The sequence below is a fragment of the Furipterus horrens genome, unplaced genomic scaffold, assembly GCF_987537825.1.
Source record: "Furipterus horrens unplaced genomic scaffold, mFurHor1.1.pri manual_scaffold_3, whole genome shotgun sequence".
NCBI lineage: Eukaryota > Metazoa > Chordata > Mammalia > Chiroptera > Furipteridae > Furipterus > Furipterus horrens.
The window spans coordinates 94,844,701-94,868,457 of NW_028327173.1; the positions used below are offsets into that span (position 1 = coordinate 94,844,701).

The 23,757-nt window shown below is 42.9% G+C and overlaps 1 protein-coding gene and 1 non-coding gene across 3 annotated transcripts in view; one reads left to right on the forward strand and one right to left on the reverse strand.

Moving 5' to 3' along the window:
• Positions 1–23,757, forward strand: part of SLC22A23 (solute carrier family 22 member 23) — a 192,026-nt gene that overhangs the window by 72,797 nt on the left and 95,472 nt on the right. The window lies entirely within an intron of this gene.
• Positions 6,457–6,563, reverse strand: LOC150015529 (U6 spliceosomal RNA). Its single transcript, XR_016510149.1, has one exon. It is a non-coding gene; the product is annotated as a U6 spliceosomal RNA (small nuclear RNA).

Sequence of the window (23,757 nt, forward strand, 5' to 3'; positions counted from 1 at the left end):
ACAAGTGGCAGGAGATACTTTATTTTAGAGAAGGAACATCTGCTTTTCTGAGATTCACAATGGACTGACTTTACAAATGTAAACTCTACTAATGCACAAATATTTAATTCAATGTACAAAAAATTTATTTACACAAAACTTTGGTGTGCTTGCTCATAGCAGTCAATAGTCGTAAGCATCTGCTCTGTCAATGAAGTGTGTTGCCTTTTCGGCCTGACACCTTCTTGATTGTGTTTGTTTAGGTAGTAGTGCTGAACATCGTTGCTACATACACATAGGCGCTGGCATCATTCTCCACCCAGGAGAAACTCGAGGGGACTTTTGGGTAGCAGAACAAACTGAACTTGCCACAGCAAAAAGAGTCCTTTTTAAAGGTGACTCTGATGATATTCCATGGCTTAAGTCTTTCAACAGCTCACAGTGCTTTGGAAATAAAGGACACATTTTTTGCTGTGGCATATAAGGCTTCACATGCTGCCCCATAGGAACCCCCCAGCCCTGCTTTCCCTACTCTCCATCTCAGTTGCTGGTTTCAGTTCCTTGAAAACTTTATAATCTGTTGCATCTCTCAACTTTTGTATAGGCTCTTCTTTGCTAGAACACTCTTCTGTGATTTTTTCTCAGGGTGAAATTTGCTTGTCTGGTCCTCAAGTGACAAGTGCCATTTTTCCTAGGGATTTCCTCCTGATCCACACTTCTGAGTGAGTGGACCCTCCTGTGTGACCCCAGCACTCTCTCCTAATCTTGTTATAAAAGCATAGCACTCATCATGTCAGTTCTACTTGCAAACCTTAGTTTGATGAAATATTGAGGAGATATAAAAATACTAATTGAATGTGTCAGATATAAAGGATTCTGGCATCATGCACATTTGTGTATCCACCACCCAATTTTAGAGGAAGAATATGGTCATTACGTTTGAAGTTCCTGGGTGCCCCTCTCCACCATCCCCTCTTGCTCCTGCCCTCCCAGGAACCACAAGCCTGGATTTTGTGTGATTCCTCCCCTGCTTTTCTTCATAATTTTGCCTCATCTGTTAGTATTCATTTAATTTTGCATATTGTTGAACTTTTAGTAAGTTGAATCATATAACATGTTTTGTTTTGTTTTTTACTTAGCATTATTCCTGAAATGCACTTGTGTTGACCTTTATAGCTGTAATTCATTCATTTCACTGCTCTGTGAGTATATGATTGTTATTTGGCCTGTACTTGATTTTTTTTTTTTAACGTAGCTCTATTCCTTCTCTTTTCCTTATGCCTCCATTTTTATTCCAACGCACAATTTTAAATTCCAGAAGGGCAGAGATTGAGTTTATCTTGCTCATTGTTATGTCCAGGTATCTGGCACATAAGAAAATACTTGTTAAATAAAACGTGTGCCATTTGGCCTGTGGGGCTGCCTGTGAATGGGAGTCAGCAGCAACATCATTCTTGTTTGATCAAAGCTCATTCCTTCTTACACCTTCCCTTACCACAATGCTCTAGACCAGGGCTTGACAAACTTTCTGGAAAGGGCCAGATGTTAATTATTTTGGGCTTTGTGGGCCATTTGGTTTCTCTCGTAACTACTCTATTCTGCCATTGTAGCATGAAAGCAGCCATAGATGATACATAAACAAAGGGGTCCAGTAAAGCTTTACTTACAAAAAATAGGCATCAGGTTGAATTTAGTCCACTAGCTATAGTTTGCCAACCTCTGTTCTAGAGAACTTTTCTGGTTGGAAGGGAAATCAGTGCTGCTATTGGGTCAGTGAGAGGAAGCCTTGATCACACCTGTGCCTTCCAGGGGACCTTCCCAGTCTAGTAATACAAGAACAAAAAGTGGTCTTGTGGCACCTCATAAGGCCATAGGCAAAATAATATGGCTTAAGTCAAGGTGGAAAGGTAACAAAGTGCATCAGACTAGGACCAAAGCGCATCTTAAATGGCAACATGTTATACATATAGACTGTGTTGCAAAGCCATGAATAAAATACTATAACATCTGAGCCCTGACTGGTGTGGCTCAGTGGATTGAGTGCTGGCCTGAAAACCAAAGTGTTACTGGTTCAATTCCCAGTCAGGGCACATGTCCGGGTTGCAGGCGGGACACAAGAGGCAACCACACATTGGTGTTGCTCTCCCTCTCTTCCCCTTTCTCTAAAAATAAATAAATAAAATCTTTTAAAAAAATACTATAACATCTGAGTTGCAGGCTGGAACAGTTTGTATATCCAACTTACCTTCTTTCATCCAGACCCTTTCTTCCCTCATCCATCTCTGGCATCTGAGGCTCGAGCCTAACTGGCTCTGCATGTGAAGGACCGAGAGAGTTGGTGCCTCTGCTCTGTCAAGCACACGGAGGATATTCTGATGGAGAAAACACTGTCCCATATTTGTCAAATTGAGCAGAACAGTGTCTTCAAAGGTTCTTGTACAAGTGAGGGGACGACCTGAGTCATTTCCTTAAAGTGGCCCCTGTACTCATGACATCAGCAGACTAAGCAGAGCGCTGCAATGCAAGAGCACAGCTCTGGTGGGCAGATGTGAATCCCGAGGCAATCTTGGTCTTTTCCTTCTTTGAGTGCAGACACTTCTGCCTACCTCACAGGATTCTTTTGAGGAATGTGATTTGCTCCTTGTGGTAGCAGATTACCCTGAAAGAAGTGTGGCTGAAGGGAGGTCAAGATGATGAGGATCAGAGAAAGAACAGGAAGAAACAAACACTCGTGCTTATTGAGCTCTGTGCTCCTCCTTCTATCCTCACAGTGACCCCAGAGGGAAGGTACTGTCACTGTCCCCTCTTACAAGAGGGTCACTTGGCCAGGTTTGTTTGACTAGTGAGAGAACCAAGATTGAGACCAGTCTGTCTGCTGGGGAGTTCCCATTCTGCACCACAACCCTGCTCCACATGCTGTTGCTACTAATGCTTTCTTTACATTTGGTTAATGTTACATAATTACCATGGGGTGATCCTGAAACCCCTCACCACTGAGGTGACTGGCTCAGCCCCATTGTGCTCCTGATCATGCCCAACCTATGGCAGAATAGAAAAGAAACTGCTGTAGTGAAAGTTCCCTGTAGAGAACTGAGCCTCCAGTGTGATACAGGTGCTATGGCCAAAGGTCCAGTAGATGTTGCTAAGTTAGGGTTCTGTTTTCACCTCCCAAAGATTCTGTGCCTCAGTGGGGCTTTAGTTAGTCCCAGTGATGATTCTAGGACTCTAATGAAGGAGACATAGAAAGTGGTCTAGAGACATCAGCTATTTCTCTAAGGACACAAAGCATCTAGGAAATCATGTCATACATGATGTGTATTTGAAACATTTTTGAAAACTCAGCAAAAAATCAACTCCACATAACAAAGTGTGGCAGTCATTAGTGCCTTTTGCCAATATTTCTTGGAGTTGGGCAAGTCCATGTGTCTAGTTCTGTCCCATGAGCAGAAATGACATGTCTTTTCTGGTCTGGAACATTTACCTAGGCTTCTAATACATCAACCAGTGATATTCACAAGGAAGGTTGCTTTTTCAACCTGCATCCCAGACCTCAGTGGGCAGGTCATTTGAGCAAGAAATAAACTTTTGATGTTTTAAACCTCTGAAGTTGTTAGGAGTTTTTGTTACTGCAGCTTGGCATAGTTCATGACTAATCCACAAACCTACAACAGTTTTCTGCCCTGGAAAGCAGATTGTTTGTACAATTTTTAAAAAGGACTTCACATGAGTTAGGACTGGCATGAAAGAATGTTCTTGTTGACTTTGGGTATATAGAGTTTTATAGAGAGTAAATAAGTTCCAAAAATAGAGTCCTGTTTCATAGGACTTTGTATCTGTTGATTGGTTTTATGATAATATCAAGAAATGCTTGTTTCATTGGCAGGTCATTATTAGGGGAGTCAAATGTGTATAAATACTACTAACTGAGATTTCTAAATTAATCTGTTGGATAGTCTTCTTATCAATGACTTATGATTATGATTTGAAATAATTCTTTGTAGGAAGACTCTTTACTAACATCTTAACCAACTATATTACAGGATAGCTTAGTGTAGGTATGGTATTCAAAAATATTATTACTATTTGCCCAAACTGATTCCTATGCCTTTGCAACTTTCATCTAAAGATTTTCAAAACCTGCCGAACTTGTTGAGTTTGGGCAAACCATTCACCCATTGGCCCTGTAGTGTTAATATATTACTCACATACCATGCTGCTGTCCCAGAACCTGTTTCTATTAACTCTGTCTTGAACAGTTACTATTTAGGATTTCTGTACCTTTTACCCTCTCTCTCCCTTATCCCTCATCATGTTCTTTATATTTTTCTCCTTTGCTTGCACACAGGCATACACACACACACACATACACACACTCTCTTCAAAGATTTAAATTGATCCTGTTCTAAAATCCCTGACATGAGGGGAAATGTCTGCACATTATGCATCATCCCTAATGAATAAAACTGCAGAAACCCTTTGAAATTATTCTCTGGAAACTGAGGGAGGCTCGTTGACTACTTGTCCTTAATCTGAGCTCACTTAGCTGTGTGACTTCAGTGTGATTTGCATAATTTCTTCTTAAGCACAGAACTCCAGGGCTTTAGGTTTTCAACTGTGTTTAAGGTGATATGGAGTAGGAGGGGTTAGTGGGAGAAAATTTAATATTGGGTGAAAGAAAAAATGGCTGCATTCCAGTCCCCACAAGGTATGTTTGCCTTCCCTTTTACATAAACTACAATTTTCAAAACCAAGTGGAAATGCTGTCTATTCTCCCCCTTCTCACCCCAGGCCCTGCAAGGGTATAATACCTTGAATTTGCTACACACTGTTCTGTAGCTCATTGGTAATGACCCACAACATGAGATAAAAATTCCATCCTTGACAATGAGAAGCACACCCTGAACTTTCTCAGGGAGTATTTGATGATTTTTTAAATTTATAAATTATCTTTTAAAAGGCAAGTCTTTCCCAAGAACTTCTAATCTAGTAAATTGTAAGATTTTTGCCAAAAAGAAAGCATATTTGAGGAAAAAGACACCTAAGCCCCTTTGGTAGAGGAGAACTATGTTTTACATTTCTGCTCCAGTCTACACTCAGCAATATGGCATGTGTCTCACAGACAGGCCAGGGAGAGGAGAGACTCTCCAGGGTGCTCAGGGAGGGACTCAGACTTCCATCACGGAGAATACAGGCAGATGAGCAGGCCAGCAGGGAGAACAGAGCAGGCTGTCCTATGAAGACGGGCTTTGCTTTAGCTGCAGCTTAGCACCTAGACCACAGTCCAGCTCATCCTTCATGTGCAAATCTGATGCTAGGAGTGGTTCAAAGGCATAGCTAAAGCCAGACAGATGGTGTCTGAACTAGAGTTAGAACTCCCAATAGCAGTCTAATGCCCCTCAAATAGTGAACGGCATTCATAGTTGTCTGGGGAGATACAAAGAGAAAATAAAATGATTGCTTTTCAAGGGAAATTCGTGCCTATTGTGTGAGTAGTAATATAGCAACAGCAAAATTTTTGTTTAAATTCTCCTTGAGTCTTATAGGAGTAAGTTCTAATACCAAGTCTAATAGACAAGCTTTGGCCATGTTGACTTCTGGCCTCTCAGCACACCCACCTGACAAATGGAGGACCAGCAAGAGTGGTAAAATATTCTAAATCAGCTGAGCAAGGACAAAGTCTCTGGGGCCATTGGCAATACTGAATGTTAAAGGAGGAGTTGAGGATATGTAAGAATTAGTCACAAGTAGGTTAGGTATGTGCTGTTGTTACCAGTTTCCATGTAAACAGGTTCCGTAACGATGTCACCCAGCCCTTCAAACACCTTAAGAAATGTCCTTACATGTGTGTCCTCATCTGGGGTGGGGTGGAACCACTCACAGGAATTGCCTAACAGCAGTGTTGTCAGCCAGGCCAAACTATGTATGTCCTGTTCTTATAGTGGACTTGATGGGCTCAAGGAGGAGATGAGTCTCCCGAGGTGAAGCATTAATGCCTCTTGCCAAGGTCACTACGCTGGTGTCATTAGCTCCTTTTGGAGTGTGTCAGTAGTCTCCTAACTAGTTCCCTGGCCCCAGCCCCTCCCTTTCCCAGAACTACTATCACTTAGTGGTGCTGCTGTGCACGTTGAGAAGCCAGTCTTACTTCTTAGTTCCTGTGTGGCCACACTAGCGACCAGCACCAAAGCCAGGAGAGGTGGTGCCTGCCTATAGACGACCAGAGAGAGCAAACTGCCCACACTCAGTCTCCACACTATTCTGCCAAGAGGAGTGGAGGCTCCAGGGAGGTGAGATCTGAGCAGCAGCAGGCTCTTCCATGTTATTCCCCATTATTCTTTTCCCTGTGTTCCCTCCTGTTGACTCTCTACACCCAACACTTCCTTCCATCTTAAATGCCCTATTCCTCTGTCCACCATTTACATTTCCAAATTTTACCAGTTTCACATTGGACAAACTCATAAGGTCCTTTTTTTCCTTTTTAATAATATGGAATGCTTCACAAATTTGTGTGCCATCCTTGCACAGGGGCTATGCTAATCTTCTCTGTATCCGTCCAATTTTAGTACATGTGCTGCCCAGGCAAGCACAAAGGGCCCTTTGTCTATAGATTGTCCCACCTCCCAACCCCAAAGCTAGGGGGCCAGCGTCACTCTAGTGAACCCCTGCCAAACTTTACTTTTGCCTTTTTTATGATCTATATCACATCTGTCTCCTGCTAGTGTACAAGGTTAATATTTATCCCATTGGATTTTTTTCCAAATGATCCAACACAATGTTTGTACATTGATCGGTACCTAAATAGAACTGTATTCAACAGACTCTAAAATATTTGTAATATAGGTGAATGAATTAGGGATTGGTACAGGGTAACTGTAATTGGAAATTTAGGAGAAGGCAAGAAGGACTTGAGCTTTGTGAGATGGGAGTCCTTCTGTGGAAGGGAGGGCTGGAGATGGAGTCATTCAGTGGTGAAGAGGTGAGAAGGCACATTCCGTAGTGAAAGAGATACATGATGACTGAAGTGGGAGCTCCATGACATGAGTAGAGGGAGGTGAAAGAGGTGCTGGGAGGTGGCAGGGCTGCTAGGGGCTCTATCCTGGCTCAGAAAGGTTGGCTTAAAAGGCGAGAAGTGGGAGGATTCACTTTGCACTGAGAGTTGGTGTCAGCTTCATTTGGCCGTGGGACAGCAGTAGTTAAATGAATTGCTCAAATCAGTGAAAGAAGAGGAAAGAGAAAGTGGCTGGGTGTCCAGTCTTTGGTCTAGCTTCTCACTAGTGGATGCCACTCTGAAATTACTGCACAAAAAACATCTGTATTCTGAACCAGTGTCAGTGTTTACTGCTCTGCTCTAACTGGCACAATGGCTTAATAAGATCTGCAGAAACTTTAGTATCCCAAATGCAAGGTGTCTTTCCAAAGAAATATCTATGGCTATAAAATATTCAAAGATGAAATATAGAAGAGGCTTCCTAACATCTGCTAGAAACGGAACTGAAATATACATAGCACTAAATGAACTTATTTCTACTAATAAACTTCCTAGTTTACCAACTGCTTAAAAGGCAAATTTAAGTCAACAGAATATTCGTGTATTGTCCTCTAAGGGGAATATTTTCATAAGAATAAAGCAGTTCATAGACATTTATATCTGGATCTCTTCTTTCTGCCCCATTAAGTCAGAAATTGGTCTTTGCCAATAGCAATCTAGTATGTGTGTACAACGGAAGATAATTAACTGGAAAGGGGCCAATTACAGAAATTCCTTATCCTGTCATACTTAATATCAGCCATGAATATTCAATGCAGATACACACATTAGAGACTTTACGTCCTCTCCCTGGAGAGACTCTGAACAAAGAGCAGTAAATTACATCTGCTGGAAATAGGTTGTGCAGTTGGACAGAGCAGTTTATCCCTGGAACTCCCATCTCGGCCCACAGTCATGGCCTTGGCACTAGCCCATTGTCCCATGTTGACTTCCAGGCAAGAAAGCTGACAGTTGTGCCCCACCACCACAGTAAGTGAGTAGTTTAGTCAGATACATAACTGTACTGAACATGTGGAAAAGCAATTAGCTTCCTGAGGGTCAGTAGCTGATACTCTTATTTTAAAACACAGAATTAATCAGACTCAACCACAGTTGTATAAGCAATATTTTGAAAGGAGGTGGTTTGTTTTGAAGCTGGAAGTACTGAAAAGGCTGAGTGATGAATAAGGGTGGATAAAGCACCTATCATCTAAGTCCTTTTCTCTTGGGCTTACTTTTAATTTTTCTCTGCATTTTTTTCTTGTAGCATATTGTCATTTAAAATCTCACTTTTTGTAGCTATTGAGATGATTTTCTTATTAAATATTTTCTTGTGTGTGAAATAAAAAATTATTTGAATTTTTAATTATTAAAATGTGTTTTATACTGTCTTATATTGCAGTGTTTGGAACAGAAATCAGAAATTTAATTAAAGCCATAAAACATAGAAAGGTATCATAACAAAAATTATTTCTAACCCTTAAAAAATGGTTGTAAAATACATTTTAGTCTATAGTTGTCTGTTTACTAAAAATATGTAAACAAAGCCAAGGATTTTTGCATATACTCTCTTATTACTAAAACGAGTGGTTTAGGAATAAATTCAGAGCACTTATTTAACAAAAATTTATATCAATAAAACATTTATAGATGACTTACCTCTTCCAATGGATTTTGATAATTTAACTCTTGGAAGACAATCTTCCATCTTTAAGGAAATCCCCTTTCTTTGCACTATCGTCATGGTCCTGAGTATATTAAGTCCTCTTTTAACTTGGGGTTTGCATTTATGAAGTATGGAAAACAAACATACCTGCATAGTAATATGGTTGATCTGAGTTTCAGTGAGATAAAACATGCAAAGCATTAGGTAACCTTTCTTGCACATTGCAAGTGCTCAATGAATTTGTAATAGTAATTTCAATGTAGTAACATAAATACAATGAATCTGTTATGTGTATTAATCAGAGTAACAGATACTAGCTGCTATAACACAACCTCCTGATTCCTAGTGACTCATTGATGGTTTATTTATTATTCATGCATTGGCCAAATGCTGGTGAGTTTTCCTGGATAGATCTCTACCAGGAAATGATGACTCAGTGATTCAGAAATCTGCAATCTTTTGATATTGTCATCTTTATAATCTAACTTCCACTGTCACTACAGAAAAGGGGAGAGATATAAATGATTCAACAGGAATTTTAGTAACCAGACTTCAGTGTGGTATACTTCCCTCTGTATTCCATTGACTAATAGTCAAATGGGACCCAATGAACTACAAAAGAGCTGGTAAATGTCTTCTTTCTTTATGTCTGAGAAGAAATGAGAAGAACACCTTACCATTCCTTGTCGCACTCTTTGTTCCAGTTATTATTACTGTGCAACAAATTATTCTGAATTTACTGACATAAATCAACAATCAATTTTTTTTTTATTGACTTTATCAGGATGACATTGGTTTTTAGGTGTACAGCCCCTCCAGTTGTGGGCTCTGGTTGTGTATCCTGTTGATTGACGTCATGTTGAGATTCTTGTAGCTGATTTTCAACTCGTCTCCCTGTTCCAGGGCTCTGGCCCATCAAGCCATCTCTCTGTTGTGTCCTGAGATAAGTCTTACAAAATCATTACTTTTTTCATTGTCACTTTCTGCTCACAGGTTGCCCATGGCTTGTAACTCTTGCTTTCACTTCATCATAGTTAGATTTTACCCAGTTTTACCAAGGAACACCCTTTATTGCAGCCAGTCTTCTCTTGGTCCACTCAGCTTATTGTGGTCATTGCTGGGCTCTCTTCTATGCCTGTATTGTTGCTGCCATGTAGAATGCCTATTACCTTTGAGGTCCCTCTCAATGTCACATGTTCTCTGAGACTTATCATCACAATTTTAGACTGTGATGACCTCCCACTCCTGGATGACTATTCTCCACCATCCATTAGCATCTTAATGCTTACCATGTGCAGAGCATGGTGCCATGCCACAGAGGTGACCCAGAGATGCACAGAGCATGAACCTAGCCACTTAGCTTAGAGTCTAACAGAGGCATTAAAACATGCACAAAAATAATTCTGATGTTCTGTAGAATGCAATAAATATTATATTTTTATGTATTTACTTTAAGTTTTAAAAATCCTCACCCAAAGGATTGCATGAGGATTAAATGCGCTAACATGGAAAGTGCTAGGAGAGTGCCTGGTGCATAGTGAGCCCTAGAGATGTGTTAGCTGTTATTGCCTCCACCACACCACCACCACCACCACTGTCATCACCATCATTTCCATTGTTGTCTCCTATACTTTACTGCAAGTTTCAGAAGGACAGAGATCACAAGGTTAACATCTCCCTGAGCATGTGCAGCCTTTGAATAGAGTAATTGATAATCTGATGCCAGCCTTCTCCTGCACCTTTGCTTCAGGATCAGCAGAGCAAGTGCCTCCAACTGTCCCGCAGGCTCTCCTATGCTGGCACAGCACCATATAAGAAGGACAGCGTCCTCAGATGAATTGGGTGAGGATGGCTGTGTTGGGAGTCCCCAAGATCACCCCCAGGACTGATGATTCGCTGAAGGATTCATAGGACTCAGCATCTCAGCATCTAGTTGGCTGTGATGTATTACCACAAAAGGACACAGGTCAGCATCAGCAAAGGGAAAAAGCACATGGGCCAAAATCCAGAGGAAACCAGGCTCAGGTTTTCCAGAGCCCTTTCCCAGTGGAGTCTCACAGGATGTGCCTCATTCCCCCAACAGTGAGTTGGACAGCACGTGTGAAACGTCGTCTACCAGGGAAGCTCACTGGAGACCCAGTGCCCTGGGTTTTCACTGGAAGCTGGTCTTATGAGCACCCTCTGCCTAGCATGTACCAAACTTCATGTTCTCCGAAGGAAAGCGGGTTCTTAGCATAAACCACATTGTTTGTGCAAACTGTGTAGGTCAGAGAGCCACTCTTGTCAGTTAGGGGACAGGTGGGATGATTCTTGAAATCCAGGTTCCCAGAACCCAGCCTCCTTGCAAGGAGGCCTCTCTAAGAAGAGCAGTCTCAGGTCTGCTATGCTGATGCCTTTCTACACAATAGCACAGGCTGACACTGTGTCTTGAGCAGCTTTTGACTAGTTGGAGTTTTCCAAGAAAAAGAGAAATCTCATTCTTTTTTTATATATTTAAGCACTCCATAAATACTTGGTGACAAAATAATGGGAGAGAGAGAAACTTGAGGCCAAATTCTGAGAGAAAAAAATGAATTATAATTTGAACGAGACTTTTGGCCTAAAATCTCCCTTAATTTCTGCATTCAGAGGCTCACATCTAACTCTTTTTTTTGTGCTTCCAGCTCTCTCTGACTGACACAAATGGCCGAGCTGAGAGCTTAGAGTGTCCTGACTCCACTGCACACTCAGGATGGGAGTCTCAAATGATCATGGTTCCCCAAGTGACAGACCAGAGGGTGGTCTCTGGCCTTTGGATGCCACATTCCACAAGAAAAAAAAGCTCAAGAATAGGAAAACTCTCCCTGGCTTTCTCCTGTCCAGCCCCATTCATGTTACATACTCTTAGCATCTGCTCCCATCCTTCACTGAACTCAACAGGACCCCCTAGACAGCTATTAAGAGCAAGCTGCAAGCTGAGATGTCAGTGTGTCTTTCCATCCTTATTCTGCATTTTAAAATTCCTGTTTCCTGTTACCTCTTACTGCATTCGTACCCTACTTTGAAACACCACAGGGATTTGATTGACTGGTATGCTGAGTTTCCTCTATGACTGAGGAGGAAGTTCATCTGTGCCAGACCTCTGTGACCTTGCCTTTTCATATTTCAAGTTCCATATGTTTCTGCCTTCTTCTAAGCATTCATGCCCTTAAGGCAGAGTTCAGACTGTGGAAAAAGTTGCCCATGTTAAAAATCCCAACACTGACACTTCTACCTGTTTGAATGTAAACTGGAAACTGTTTCTCAAAATAGGGACAATATAGTACCTACCTGGGTAGTAGGTGGTACCTATCTTAAGATAGTTGTGGACTTAAAGGAGATAGCAAATTGCATTGATTCTAAAATGCAACCCACATACACACACACATACACACATTCACACTTGTGAAATCAGGACATATCTTACAGTCAAGGTTGTGTCAGAGGTTAACTAGAAGCTTTGTCCTTCTTGGTGATACATTCAGTAATGGTGCATCTTAAAATTAATGGCATCACTTCCGGCCAAGATGGAGACGTAGATAGACATGTGGCATCTCCCTCCACAACTAAGAAGGAATACAACTACCTCAAAACTAGAAAAAAAACAGAAGTTCCAGAAAGTCAAATTGTGTGGAAGTCCAGCAAACAAAGATACAAAGAAGAAATACTCATCCAGACAGGTAGGAGGGGTGGAGCCAGGGCAGAGAGGATGCTGTGTAGTGGTGGTAGCAGCGGTGGCAGCAGTGGCAGGCCAGCGGAAAGCACAGTTACAAGTTTTAAAAAGTCAGGAGGGACACCTGGAGAGCGTTCTCAGCTCCTCACCAGACCCCGAAGCTCACAGTCCCAGCACCGGGGAAAATCAAGCCTTATTGCTTCTGACTATGCAAACCAGTGGGGGTTGGGATGGAGAAAGAAATTGCCAGTCTCTCAGCAGAGTCCACTTGTTTAAAAGGCCCCCACGATCCTAGAACATCCGCAGACCCACCCACTCTGGGAACGATGGCCAGGGCAACAGCTAGAGAGGCGCCAGTCTCATACAAAGTGGGAGAAGTGCCTGGAAAAGTGGCGAGTGCTGACCAAGCTGTATTGTTCCCTCTCTGACCCCTTCCCCACATACAGTGCCACAATGTGGTGAAACGAGTTGCCCTGTACTGACAAATCCCTAAGGCCCTGCCCCTTAAGTGTAACAGGAGCGACAGCTCTACCTAAGACACAGAGGCAAACACACACAGGAGCCTGTTAAGATGAGGAGACAGAGAAGTATGGCCCAAAAGAGGGAATGGATCAAGGTTCTGGTGAGGGAACTAAGTGATGAGGAGATAGCCAACCTAACAGATGAGAAGATATCAACCTAACAGATGCAGAATTCCAAACATTGGTGATAAAAATGTTCATAGGCTTGACAGATAGGCTTGAGTACGGCAAACGCATAAGGGAAGAAGTGAAGGCTATGGTGAGTGAAACGAAGGAAAATTCACACAAAACCAATGGTGAAGGGAAGAAAACTGTGGTTCAAATCAATGATTGGAACATAAGGAAGAAAAATACAGTCAACCAGTACAGAATGAGGAAACAAGAATTGAAAAAAAGTGAGGAGAGGCTTGGGAACCTCTGTGACAACTTTAAACGTGCCAACATCCAAATCATGGGGGTGCCAGAAGGAGAAGAGGAAGAATAAGAAATTGAAAACTTATGTGAATAAATAAGGGAGGAAACTTCCCAAATTTTGCGATGGAAATAGATATACAAGTCCAGGAATCACAGAGAGTCCTGGGCAAGCTGGACTCAGAGGAGACCACACGAAAACACATCATGATTAAAATGCCAGAAGCGAAAGATAAAGAGAGAATCCTAGAAGCAGCAAGAGAGAAGTGGAGAGTTGCCTACAAAGGGGTGCCTATAAGACTATCAGCTGATTTCTCAAAAGACACTTTGCAGGCAAGAAGAGTCTGGCAAGCAGTATTCAATGTGAGGAAAAGCAAGGACCTACAATCAAGATTACTCTAGCCAGCAAAGCTATCATTTAGAATGGAAGGGCTGATGAAGTGCTTCCCAGACAAGATGAAGCTAAAGGAGCTCATCATCACCAAGCCATTATTATATGAAATGTCAAAGGGACTTAAGAAAAAGATCAAAACTATGAACACTAAAATGACAACAAACTCACAACTATCAACAACTGAATCAAAAAAATAAAAACAAAATCCAACTAAGCAAACCAGAATAGGAACAGAATCATAGTTATGGGGATCATCTGGAGGGTTATCAGCTGAGAGGGGAAAGGGGAGAAGTGGGGAAATGGTGCAGGGATTAAGAAGCATAATCTGTTGGTACAAAATAGACAGGGGGAAGTTAAGAATAATATAGGAAAAGGTGAATCAAAGAACTTATATGCATGACCCATGGACATGAACTTAGGCGGGTGGGATTGCTGAAGGGAAGGGGGGTACTGGGCAGAGGAAAGCAAAGGGGAAAAAAATTGGAATTACTGTAACAACATAATAAAATGTACTTTAAAAAAAAAAGGTTAATGGCATCAAAGATTAGATAAAATACTGTACAATGCCTAGCAAGAAACAAATGCCCTTGAAGGTTAGTTTTTATTGTCATTGTCAATGTCATTATCATCATCAAACACAACATCCCTCCAGGAAGGAGATCAGCTAACATTCATTTAATGTTTTCTTTGTTTAGATATCTAATTCTTAGAACACACAAGACAGAGCTTCTCACCTCCATTTTACAGATGAGGAAAGTGAGGTTCAGGAAGTCGGGGCAACTTACATTTCCTCACAGAGCTAGGAAGGGCCAGACCTGAGAATCTAGCCTAAGAGTCCATAAGCTACGTCCATTGGCCCAAATTGGCCAGCTGCCTTTTTTGTATGTGAGTTATAGGTGGTTTTTACATTTCTTAAGAGTTGTAAAACATCAAAAGAAGGTTAGTATTTTGTGACACATGAAATTGTAAAAAATTTTAGTTTCAATGTCCATCAGTAAAAAATTGTTGTAACACAGCCCTGCTCAGATGTCATGTGTAGTCTCTGGTGGCTTTTGCACTACAGTGGCTGAGTCATTGCAGCAGAAGCCATGTGGCCCACAACACCTAAAATATTTGACACGTTTTTTTTTTAAATTTACAAACATTTATATATGCACATATACACACATATGTCAGATATATTTTTAATATTTTAATACCTCTGTTTCATTTTTTTAATATGCTTTATTGTTTATGCTATTACTGTTGTCCCAATTTCTTTTCCCTTTGTTCCCCTCCACCCAGTGACCCTCCTCCCTCCAGCTGTCCCCCCCTTAGTCCATGACCATTGGTTGTGCATATAGTTCCTCTCAACATCTTCCTATCTACTCCACTCCCTCCTACTATGCTTAATTCCTGTACCATCTCCCTCCCTTTCCCTCCTACTCCCTCCCCACTGACCTCCCCCCAAAATGTTCCCCATACCTATAATTTTTTCCCACTTTTGTTGCCTATTTATTCTGCCTTTGTTTCAATTCCCTAGCTTCTGTTGTTGGTTGTTGATACAGTTTTCATTTTAATGTTCATAGTTTTGATCCTCTTTCTTCTAAACAAGTCCCTTTAACATTTCATATAACAGTGGTTTGGATCTGATGAACTCCTTCAGTTTTACTTTGTCCTGGAAGCACTTTCTCTGCCCTTCTATTCTGAATGACAGCTTTGCTGGATAGAGTAAACGTGGTTGTAGGTTTTTGCTTTTCATTCCTTCGAATATTTCTTGCCAGTCCCTTCTTGCCTGCAGAGTTTCTTTTGAGAAATCAGCTGAGAGTCTTATTGGGATCCTTTTGTATGTAATTCTCTTCTTCTCTCTTGCTGCTTTTAAGATTCTCTCTTTATCCTTAATTTTTGACATTTTGATTATAATGTGTCTTGGTGTGGTTCTCCCTGGGTCCAGTTTATTTGGAACTCTCTGTGCTTCCTGGACCTGTCAGTCTGTTTTCTTCCCCAAGTTAGGGAAGTTCTACTTCATTATTTTTCACAAAATTTTTCAATTTCTAGTTTTTCTTCACCTTCTGGCAGCCCTATGATTTGGATGTTGGCCCACTTATAGCTGTCCGATAAGTTTCTGAGCCTCTCCTCATTTTCCTCACTTCTCATTTCCTCTTTCTGCACTGGTTGACTGTTCCTTCCCTATGTTCTGATTTGTTGATTTGATCCCTGGTTTTCTTTCCCTCACCACTAGTTTCATATGTGTTTTTGTTCATTTCAGCAGGACTAGCCTTCTTTCCTTCCCTGTCTTGGTTAAGATCTGCTGTTAGGTCTCTAAGCATTTCCATAACCAAAGCTCTGAACCGAGCCTCAGAAAGATTATCTATCTGCTGCTTCATTAGATTAGATATTTGCTATCTGGTCAGCTGTGTCACCGGAATCTCTATCATGATCTATGCCATCCTGACCGTTTTGTGTTTACCTTTGCTTCCTGGGCAGTGCTGTCACACCTCCTATGCTATAGGGGGCGGAGCCCCATCCACTCATCACAACCAGGCGACCCTTCTCATCACACTGTGGCATTTTCTGCCAGGATGGGGATCCAAGATGGATTCCTGCAGTTCACTCTCCGCTCAGAGACTGGGAGCCTCCTCCTCCATCCCCACCCCCCTCCGGGCCTCACAGTCCAAGGCAATGGAGGTCTGCCTTCCCCAGCTTTGGAATCGCAAGCTGACGGGTCTGGTCTGCGGCCGGGAGTGCTCCCCAGGCACTTCTTGCTTTCCCCTAACTACAGATGTCTATGCTTACCGCTGTCCTGCCGCCATCACTGTTGCTGCCGCGGACAGCACAGCTTGAACTCTTCGCCTCGGCTTGGCCCCTCCTACCTGTCTGGATGAGCACCACTTCTTTATAACTTCATAAGTTGGACTTCCATTTATTTTCTGGAACTTCTGGTTATTGCTGGTTTTGCAGTAGTTGTATTCCTTCTTAGTTGTGGAGGGAGACGGAGCGTGTCAGTCTAGGCCCCCATCTTGGCCGGAAGTCTCCTGTGTTTGTTTGCTTCATGTCCCAGGAAGAGCTGTCGTGCGTACTCTGTTGTAAGGGGTGGAGCCTTAGGTTTTCATCATGTAACAGGCGACCTGTTTCACCACGTTGTGGCGCTGTATGCGAGGGAGGGGTCTGAGAAGGAAAAATGCTGCGTGCCCAGCACTCGCCCCTTTTCCAGGCACTTCTCCCACTTCTGTACTGGACTGGCACCTCTCTAGCTGCTGCTCTGGCCGTTGTTCTCAGAGTGGATGGGTCCGCGTATGTTCTAGGTCTGTGGGGGCCCTTTAAACAAGCGGACTCTGCTGAGAGACCGGCAGTTTCTGCCTCTGTTCCAACCCCCACTGGTTTGCACAGTCAAAAGCAATGAGGCTTGATTTTCCCCGGTGCTGGGGGGTCTGATGAGGGGCTGGGAACACTCCCCAGGTGTCCCTCCTGACTTCTTAAAACCTGTAACTGTGCTTTCCGCCAGCCTGCTGCTGTTACCACTGCTGCCGCCACCACACTGTGTCCTCTCTGCCCCGGCGCCACCCCTCCTACCTGTCTAGATGAGTATTTCCTCTTTATATCTTTGTTTGTTGGACTTCCATGCACTTTGATTTTCTGGAACTTATGGTTGTTTCTAGTTTTGAGGTAGCTGTATTCCTACTTAGTTGTGGAGGGAGATGCAGTATGTCTGTCTATGCCTCCATCTTGGCCGGAAGTCTGCCACATGTCTTTTTATAGGAAAAGTATGCCAGCTCCTGGTCTGGTTCTGGGCACTCAGACACTTGTTTTTTTTGAGGAAAGAAGGGTCCTTGTTCATCTTTTTACCTTCCACACTTGGTAGGCACTCAATAAGTGTTTGTGAAAAATGGATTTTTATTATTGCCTCTAAGTCTAAAAAGTAAAACTCAAGTTGTGCTGGTAGCAGGGAACCAGATAAACAGCACAATAAAGTGATCATTTGCTCAAGGAGAGGGAAACCAGTTACAGAGACTCTCCAAGACACCTTTTCACATAAGTTCATATTTGTGTTGCAATATCTCATAGAGAGTAAATAAAATAAAGTGAGTTTCTAGGAACAAGGCTTTGTTTCCAGGAGCTGCTGAATGGGCAAATGAGTCTCAGGTAGAAAATGTTTCCTGGGAAGTTGAACACTTGATTTCCTTCTTGTCAGCCCCTTTAGAGGCCTGCTGTGCCACTAGGACCAAGGGTGGATGGCAGGGGCGTCAGCTGCCAGGAGACCCTTCAGCAGGTGTGCAGAGAAATGCATCCATGGTGTCCTGGCTTTGAAGGCCCTGTTGCTTTCAAGAGATCAATCAAGTTTTGAAAACTAAACAAGGGTCGATATTTCCTCTGCATTAAATGTTTATGAGCTAGGCCAAGGGGGGCGCACTCAAGGTCATTGGGGGAACTTGCTCACTTGGAGTCTGAGCAAGCTGGGAACATGTGCGCCCACTGTCAGCTGATAGGCCCTGAGGGGGGCAGGGAGGCGGCATGGGGCCCCCAGGAGCTTCCTGTGGTGGCAGCTGCGGCAGCATTGGACCAGCACAGTCAACTGATACCCAGAGCAACTCTGACAAGGTATGGCCCTCTCTCCACACCCATGTGGAGACGACTCTCTCAAGCTCAGGGGTCCCTTGGGAGAGAGCCCCATTCTTCTCTTGTGTGTGGAGAAAGCTTCATGCAAAGTCAGAACCAAGAGCAAAGGCCGCCTTCCCTAGGAAGCCAGCACGCACCCTCTACATCCTCAAGGGCCAGCTCAGGATTCTTCAAAGCTTGTTTAAACATTTAAATTGTTTTATTATGTAATTTCCCTTTAAGCCATTCCCACATACACATATCCAAAGCTTAATTTCATAAAGATTTTTTTTCTTTTTGCATTCCTAGCTAATCAATGGATTTTCTTTACGAATTTAGGAGGAAAAATCCCCAACTGGCATTTTTAAAAATGGAAGTATATACCATATTCCATAAAGTGAAGTGCAGTGGTGTACAGTGGTGTCCGGTCTCTAACACTAACCCTAATAAAATTAGATGTATTTTCCTATCATTTGGCTTTCTCCCCCCCAAAAAAGTATGATGCTCAACAAATATTAATTGTGGTTACAGTGTACTGAGTTTTTCTTTTTTTTCTTTTTGTTCTGGAATGTGGAGGTGTACCTATGTGCAAAGAAAATTTTCACAAGAAAAAAGTTATCCTTAAGATATATTAAAAACCATTTCTAATATTGAAGCAATATTGTTTCAACACATACACATTTTAAGTATCAAGCATTTCAACAGTCTTTAGGTTGACATACTTGTGTGCACTAGTCTGGGGCTCCTCAAAAATGTGGCTTCTGATTGAGAAACTAAACATATGTTTAGTTTACACCATTCTTTCTAAAAAGCAAGTTACACATGAACTTTTGGAAAACATTTGTAAGGTGGTTATTGCCTTAAATATCAGGTTGGAGGAAAATTACAGAGAGGTAATGGTGATTTTTAAAATGCTAGGGTTATAGTCCTTTTTTTGTCACAATTTTTTTGTCCTTTTATTTCTAATTAGGGACCCTGCAGGGTGGGACAAAGGGATTCACAGGCTTTATCAGTTCCCTTCTACCTGAATGACCCCATCTGTCTTGAGAAGAAAGGATACCAGAGGAATTATCAGCTAAGCTAAATATTTCATAGGAATATTAGGAAACAAAAAAGTATTTTCTTAAAAAACAAACTTCACACTTTAAGTGACATAATTGGGTCGAAAACAGAGCCATCACTGGGAAAGACCATAGAATTTTAATTAGCTTATCACTCTGAGTAGCTCTGACGTGTCAGTAGGTTGATCCCAGAGGGGAAGCCAAGACTTCTGTGCTGTATACACATTTTTTTTGTTCAGTGGGTTTAAGTAAAAATAGGAACTGGTGTGCAGCCTAAACAAGCTGCCCGTGGAGCCTGCCTCTGGACAGCATCTGTCTGGGAACTGGACCTGCCACCTATCCTTGGGACTTTCTCTTAAGACCATCTGGCATTTCTACTGGGTCTTCCCTGATTTGTATTATCCTTGTCCCCCCACTCCTTCCACAGCTAATGGTGCCCCATTTATTGGAATGTTTTTGCATAATTTACTACATCAGAGGATTTTGTTTTAATTTCCATGAAATTGTACATATTAAATTGCCCATTCTTGACTTTTTTCAGCTTTTAATTGCTCTGACCCACTTTATGTTGAAATTTGGCCAATGTGACAGAAACGAAGGTTTTGTTTAAAGCAGTACTTCTGAGTCTTCTGAATCTTTTTTGGGTCAGAGACCCCTTCCAACAGTTTAAAAGCTATGGTCCTTTCCCCTGGAAAAATACATATCTAACACACATACACACACTCATGCATGCACGTACATGCCTATACAGTTTTACATAAAACCACAGAGAATTCATGGCTATTCCCAGAAGACATCTGTAGATCTCAGGTTGAAAATTGCATGGCTCTGGTTGAGCACGAGAGGCAGGGCCCCGGGGGAGCCTGACATGCAGTGCAAATGCTGGGATCACACAAGAGGTGTGTTATGTGAGGGGCCAGAGCGGGAAGCATATTTCCAAGATGCATGTGCTTTCAAGTACTTTGTCATATGAACCAAGGATTCAAATATTAGTAAAAATCCCCTATTTCCAGAAAAGACTTTTTTCCAAAAGGGTGGTTGTGCCCCCAGGAAGCCTCCTGCCTTTGCTGTCCACCCTCAGTCACCTCGACGTTGCTGGAGCCCCGTGATGGGCTCTCCATGTGCCAGTCCTTGGGCTACTGCTGGTGAAGAGGCAGAGAGCCAGATGTTTCTGGAAGAGACTGAGACAGCACAATAGGACTTAGCATTCAAGAAAACATGACTAAGTTTAGAGATCAGGGCCTGGGTTTTTCCCTGTTCTAAGCAGAGGGAAAGGTAGTTGCTCATTTGTGTCCCACTCGAGGTCCCTGGGTACATTGAGTGGGCAGCTTCTTTTTCCTTTTCCCCTCAATATGACTAATCTGTAAGTGCTAAGAAATAGTCAGGAGTCCTTCAACAGAACAGCCACTAGAAAACCTCACCTAGGATTTCTTCTAGGCTCTCTGTCACCACCAGCTATGTGACTTTGGGCAACCTGACTTGTCTTCCTTCCCTAGCCTCTCTTTGCTCATCTGTGAGATGGGAATATTAATGTTTTCCTCTAGAGGTTGTGATAAACCCATGTAGTAAAGCTGTGTAGTGAATGCCTGGCTCCTTCTCCACACTCTCCAAGACTCGGATGCATCTCCTTCCTGGCTGGGGTGGCATGGGACTGCACTGCCTTCTGGGGAAAATTGGGAGTAAGATGGCCACAGAGCTATCTTCAGACACTGCCAGGGCAGTCCTGAGGCAAAGGGGGAGAATCGCCCTGCAGGTGTCTTCAGGCTGGATTGCTGATGCCTGAGTGATGGTGTATAGAAATAGACATTTTAAGTGCTGACTAAAACGTCTATTTCAGTCAGCACCAGCTAACTGCACCAGCATGACCTCTTATCCTGCCTCGAAAGTTTGGTGTCCAAACTGTTTTAGAAATGTGCTTTGTGTTTTGGAAGCCTCTGAGAGTGAAGCAGCTATGACCTCCAAAAAGCCCAGAAAAGCCAAAAGCTCCATGGAAAAGAGCCTCTCTTTTGAGCTCTACATGCACGTTCTCTAAAGGTTTGCTAACAAAGACATCTACCTGGTGAGGGAGGGCTGTGACGTTCCATTGAAGGTTCATGGCACTCACTGACTGACTGACTGCCTCTGTGTGTGTGTAAGGAGCATCATGCTGGGCTCCTCGCTGCCTGAGGGCTGAGATCATCCCCTGCCCTTCTCTTCTAGAGGAATTATCTAGGGTGATTGCTGCAACTATGACAAATCTCAATGAAGTTTTAATTTTGAGTAGAGGATGGGGTAGGGCAGAGAGGACACTTGCTTAAACCAGATTTCACCTACCATTGCCGGGATCCCTCATGTCCGAGGTCCACGTGGCTTTGGCAGGGGCTGAACTCTGATTTAGGATTTTTCTAAGACTGATATTTGGGGCAGCTGTCTTGCTTATGGGAAAGATCTGAGTGAGATCTGAGTAGCAAATAACTCAGGAAAAGTTAGTATTTATACATTACTGATGATGATAATAATAAAGTAGTAAGTTACTTATTGAGTCAGGAATGGTACAGGACAGTTGACACATATTAACCCATTATCTCACAATACTGTGGGTAAAATACTGAATACCACTTAACAGATGGTAATATCTTGACTTAAAAATTGGACCAAAGTTACCCAGCCTTATTATGGTAGAGCCGAAGCTCATACCCATGTCTTTCTCACTTGAGTCCCAGAGCCCTTCTGCCATTTCCTCTGTTGTTTCATGGTGCCTTAAACCTCTAATGCATGCATAACTACTGTGACAAGTCAAAGGAGTCAAATAAAAATTAAATGAGTAAAAGAATAAGAAATCAACATGTCTTTTTGTTGTTGACAATTAGTGAGTTGTTTTAGAGATAAAAGTTTTCTGGTTTTCATTTTCTTTTGCCTCTGATAATCCCAGAAAAAATTCAGGATAAAGATGCTTGCATTACAGACCCGATGACTATTCTTTTAATATTCTAAAAATTTTAGTAGCACAGGGTGGTAGTGGACCTAAACACATGGCCCAACGCTTGTCTTATGGTAACAACAGAGAAGGATGTTTTTAATGGGATTATTCTGGAAAATCCATGAGAAATAGTTTCCATGGTTATAGGTTCAATTTGTGTTCTTTAATGTTTAATTCTTTGCCAAAAACACTATGGAATAGAGAATATGTGCTCCCCAAGAAAGGTGTTCACACCAGCATGGCTCACTGCACCACACTCAGCACCTTGAATAGTGCCAGGAGCACAGTGGGGACTCCGCACATATTTAGTGACTACTGGGCCTGACCTAGAAGCCAATATTTCAGGAAACCCTATTCTTTGCTCAAAGCATTATACCAAGGTAGGTTTATTGTGGTCTCCTCTTGTGTTTTCCGTAACCAGAACAAGCCCTGGAGGGTTCATCTTTATGAGCTGCAGCAATTCATAGTGGACCTCACACTTTATTTATCCCCTTACTCCTCTCATTTCCCCGTGGACGCCAGATGCCTTACCTTTGTCCCATCCCAAAAGGAGCTCAAGAAGGTGCCCCAGAAGTGGCATGATTAGGTGAGATGCAAAGACATTGGTCTAGGCTGGGTCCTCTGCTGCCTGAGCCTGCAGGCGGGCCCACGTAAAGTTGGCATCCATGCGAGCCACCACTTAGACCAGACTTAAATCTCATGACCTAAAGTCAAAAAATGACCTTTGGTTGTTCTTGCTGGGTCACTAAGGCCTTGTGGGGTCAGCTGCCCCTGGCTCTGCTCCAAGTCCCTGCGTACTCTCAAGAGTGTAAGACTAGTCCTTCTGAGCAGCATGGACTGGAGAGACAGGGGCAGTGGAGCCATCTCTGAAGTGGAGCTGAGCATCGATCAAGACTGGCGGTTCCCTCCACCGCACCTAGAAAAGCTCCCTTGTTCCCTGGGACATAGTGATGGTTGGAGGAGCAAGGAAGGGCCAGTTTTAGTGCTCCAGTTGTCCTTTTTGGAGTGCCATTGTTCTAGGAGGAAAGTAGGCAGGCCCCTCAGTGCTGGGGGTGCCAAGTCCTACTCTAGGCATGGCTGCTGGGCACCACACTCGACCCCCAACTTACAGATAGCAGCCTGTCTCATCAAGGTGACCCCAACAGCCAGCACTGAGCAGGGACTGAGCCCATGAGCCTATTCCTGCCCATTTCTTCTCCCTTCACTCCCCTCCAATCCCTTCCTTCCTCCAAGCACCCTCCCATTCCTGCTCAGTCTGTGCCCTGGGGCATCGTGGTTCCCTGAGGAGGAAGGCTATGAAACTACCATATCCCAGTTGGGCCATGTCTATGTTCTGCTTTGGCTGGCAACCTAGCCCCTGGGACACAGCCCCACAGCCAACCACCCCCCGACCCCTGACTTGCCATCCACCCTGATATTACCTGGGCTGAGCTGTCTGAGCTCTTCCCCTGCTGCTATGCTAGGTGAGGGCAGGTG